The following is a 4,686-nucleotide window of genomic DNA, read 5'->3' as shown; positions in this document are numbered from 1 at the left end:
GAAGCTACCAGCTGCCAGCCTTCAGCCACACCCGATGTCATTTTTCTCAGCTTGTCAGGACAGTTACTCAAAAGAGTCACTTTGATCCTCCCCACCACAGGCATCCCATTGGAGAGCCCCAGCCCCCGCTGGCCTGGCAGCAGAAAACAAATTTAGTTTCCAGGGGGAAGTTGCACATAATCTTTTTTCTGAACTGGGTTTCCATCCTACTCAAGTTACTTCTTTTGGCCCTCACTACTCCCTGAAAGGCCCTGGCAGATAGGAAGTGAAGCAACTATAGGTTATTCAAAGCCCCATTTAGTCTTCCTAATGGGTCATTTTCACTGAGCAATATAGGGACAGAATATTTTTATTTCCTGATCGACTAAAGCTACCCCAAGTAATTTCAGCCATTTCATTATCTTCTCACCCTCACAAATGCCGCTTTCTCAGCCAGGAAGCTATAAAGCCAATGTCTTAGGAGATTCGGAATTTTATTAAAAATGTATTTGCTTTACTCAAAAGTGAATGTAGGTTAGCTTGATCATAAAACGAATGACCTTTTTTAAGGGGAAGGGGAGGTGGTAAATGAAACATGGAGCTCATTTGCCAGCTGATGCTGAAGGCATTAAATAAATAAGAGGTGGGGGTGGGGGAAGTCCAACACGTTGGCTGAGACAGTGTACCCACACGGTCTGAGACTGGAAGGAGAGGATCTGCTTTACTCTGCCCTGGGAGCACGCGCACGCGCACACGCGCACACACGCACGCGCACGCATCCAGTGGATTGCCCTCAAAGGCCGCCATGGGCAGACTGGACCTTGTTTCAAAGGCTCTGCCCTCGGCCAGGGCTACTGTAAAGCAGTCACTTCGCAGGACTGTACCCTGCTTTGCTGATTCTCCTCCACTTTCTGTCATGATCAGGAAACCAGACCCAGATCACAGAGGCAGGGAACAGAAGGCAGTCTTGCAGACATGTCTCAGCCTGCTTGCATACATCAAATCCCTCGGCCAGAGCAGTGGCCCAGAAATGAAGGAACTGAATCCCAATCTAGCAAGGGGCCTCAGATGGCCTGCAGCTCTGCCTCCTTTCTACCCACCTCCCACTAAGGGGCCTTGCCAGGCTACAGGACAGGGAGTGAAGAAAGTATTATCGGCTCTTCAATCTAGCCCTGCTTGCAATCCTTTCTTAAAGATGTCAGATGTATCCTTGCCCTATAAACACCCAAGAGCGCATTTTGATCAGAATCTTTAAGCTGTGTCAAGGAAGAATTCATGGTAAGGCTGGAGTTGAAATGTTTTACGAACAAAGCAAGGCGTCGTATTTAAAACCCCGATCACTGTGGATCTGAGCGGACAGGAGTCAAAGACAGATTTCAAGGCGAGTCTTGAGCAGTTAGAAGGCATGGCAGCGCCCTTAGGCTTGGGCAGTGCCCCTGCTCACTTCCGGGGGCTGATGAAGGGGTCCCCAGCCAGCCTTCTGGGCATCCTCATCCCCTGGGTGACATCCTCATCCACTTGCCAGACCTGCTGGAGCCTTGGTCCATTGGTTCCAGACCAACAGCAGGGGCGCCACCTCCAGGCCATTCCCAAGAAGTGTAGTTTTGTGAACCAAACTGATAACTCGCAGATACCTTCATTCTGGGCAGTGTGTATTCAGCCTTAAGATGCAGCAGGGCAAAGAGCCTAAAGAGGCTCTTGGTTTGGGGATACCCTCCCCTAGGCAATTCTAGAATATTGGGTTTCTTGGAGCTCAAGAATGTGGGTGGTTTATCTCCTACTTTTCCACCCTGTCTGCCCCCTAGTGACCTCAGAAAAGAGATAGGATTCCTCCTGCATCAGCCTCACTGCGTGTTTAGTTTCAGGACTGCTCTTTATTTCTAACTTGTCCTTGTCCTCCCTCAGATCAGCTTGGCCATGTACCTCAAAGCCAACTCTTCAGTCTGTCTCAGGGAGTCGCTAGCCTAAGTGACTTCCTCCTCTGCAATAGCATGTGAAGAAACCTGTAATGATTAAATGACTAACATCCATGACCCTGTAGAAAAGACAGAATTGCTAGTGAGCTAGGTGGCCTTCAAGGAGGGGAGTCTCCATCTCCTGACAGCCAGTAGTGCCTGGAGTACACTAGGCTTAGCTCACACCTCATTACAGCTTCGAAGAGTTGGATTCTCCCATTTTCCAACTGAGCAACCCAAACTGTCACAATAGCTGGGGTGGCAGGGAAGCCCCACCTCCAAAGCCCCATGGCCTGAGACTTTGTGGCCATGCCAGCTTTGTTGCTGCTGGTCTAAAGGGCTCTGCCAGACCACCATGCAACTGGCTAAAATCCAAGTCCACCCAAAAGTACGGAATGCACAGGGTCCTCTTCCACCTGAACAGCCATCAGTGCCCTAGCAGCAGGACCACACACATCAGTGCTGGGATTGAACAGGACTACTCAGCATGTCACTGAGGGTCATTCAAACTCCTGAACATGGTCCGAGGGGACTTTTGGTGGCCCTAAAATCCATCAGCTCTTGAGCTGCAGGTATTCTGGCTTAGACAGCAATGGTCCTAAGGGTTAATATACCCTCTCCAGGCCCCATTGATGCCCATGGCCATCGTATCATCATGGTGGGAATTGGTACTCTGATTAAGGTGGCATCTTTCACTGGATTCCTTGTGAAATACATCAATCAAGCTCAAGAGAACTCTCCCTTTGCTACTTCCTGCCCACCAGGAAACACAGCTGTACCACTCATCTTAACTCAGCAAAATTTACATACAGTTCACTATATTCCCACGGCCAAGATACACTGACACACATCAATCATGGCTTCCATTCCTTCAACCTTCTAAATCACCAAGCACCAGCAAATTGCCAGAACCTCAAGAGTTTGCACCCTAAGAATCACCTCAGGAGCTTTTCAAAAACAGAGGTCCCGCTAGAAGTAGACACTTATACAGTCACTTGATTTCCAACAGAAGCATAAAAGCAACCTGGTGAAGAGAGGAAACTGTCTACAACAAACGTTGCTGGAAAACTGGATATCTGTGTGGAAATAAAAAACAAAACAAAACAAAAACACAAATCTTAACCCCTTACCTCACACCACACACAAGCATTAATTCAAGATGGAGTCTAGCAGAACATCTCCATCACTTGGATATAGGCGAAAGTTTCTTAAGACACAGAAAGCAATATGCATAAAAAAATTAATAAATCAGATTGATTAAAATTTAAAACTTTTGCTCACCAAATCATGCCATTAAAGAAATGACCAGGTGAGGCACAGACTGAGTGAGTGCTCTCAAAATATACATCTGACAAAGGAGAGGTATCCAAGATATAAAAAGAATTCTTGAAACTCAATAGTACGAACAATCCATTTTTAAAAATAGGTAAAGGATTTGAAAAGACACTTCACAAAGGAAGATATATGAATGACCGATATGCATATGGAAAAAAAAAAAGGGCTCTCCATCATCTAGTCATTAGGGAAATGCAAACTAGAATCCCAATGAAAGAATTCTACACTCCCACCAAAATGGCTAAAATTCAAGACTGGAAACACTAAGTATTGAAGAGGATGTAGAGTAACTAGAGTTTTCACACATTTTGGTGAGAGTTTAAAATGGCACAACAACTTTGGGAAAATGTATGACAGTTTCTCATAAAATTAAACATACACCTTACCTTATGACCTAGCAAATCTATTCCTATATTTAGCCAAGGAAAAACGAAAAAATGTGACCACACACACAGAGTTGTATGAAAACATTTATGGAAGCTTTATTTATAATAGTCAAAAATTGGAAAAACTTGTCCATCAACAGAACAGCTAAAAAAAAAAAAAAACCTGGTATTTTATACAATGAACTATTACTCACCAGTAAAAAGGGACCACTACTGATAGACACAACAACATAAACAAACCCCAAAACATTATGTAAAAAGTAAAGGAAGCCAAACACATATGAATTTCTGGAACAGGTAAATCTGAAGTGAAAAAAATCAGAGATCTTCCTGGGGAGATGAGGGAGAGATTGACTGGGAAAGAGCACAGGGTGACATTCTGTACCTCTACAGAGATTTGGGTTATATGGAAACACATTTTTCAAACTTATCAAAGAGTATACTTAATATCTGAGCATTTCGTTGTACGTGTTTGACATAAACATATGATATATATGTGAAAGATACTCATGTTAGTAATTTACTTTGAAATACATAAAAAGTAAGATGGGTTAGTCTACGGCCATGCCACCCTGAACGTGTTCAATCTTGTCTAATCTCAGAAGCTAAGCAGGGTCGGGCCTGGTTAGTACTCGGATAGGAGATCATCTAGGAAGACCAGGTGCTGTAGGCGTTTAAAAAAAAAAAGTAAGATAGGTTGATGGATTAATAGATGAGTGGAGAAATCGATAGAGCTGTGATAAAATAAATAATAAAATGTAAATTATAGAATCATTTCTATAATTGGTGGGTATATTGATAATTACAGCACGATATTTTCAATTTTGGGGGAGTCATAGGACTGCTTAACTGAATTGACCATTTTTTCAATTAGAGTCGACATTTAATATTATTTTATATTAGTTTCAGGTATACCGCATAGTGGATAGATATGTATATATATGGGAATATAGTTAATAATATCGTAAAAGGTGAAAGAGCTATACAATCTGAAGAAAAACCAGAGCATAATAATATTGTAATAAGTATGT

At 43.3% G+C, this 4,686-nt stretch overlaps 1 pseudogene; it reads left to right on the top strand.

Annotated features, from left to right (window-relative positions):
- Window positions 1–4,209: 4,209 nt before the first annotated feature.
- Window positions 4,210–4,328, top strand: LOC120600474 (uncharacterized; annotated as a pseudogene).
- The last annotated feature ends 358 nt before the right edge of the window (window positions 4,329–4,686 follow it).

Source organism: Pteropus medius, unplaced genomic scaffold, assembly GCF_902729225.1.
Source record: "Pteropus medius unplaced genomic scaffold, Ma_sr-lr_union100, whole genome shotgun sequence".
NCBI classification, from domain to species: domain Eukaryota; kingdom Metazoa; phylum Chordata; class Mammalia; order Chiroptera; family Pteropodidae; genus Pteropus; species Pteropus medius.
This window is presented reverse-complemented; position numbering and strand designations above follow the sequence as displayed.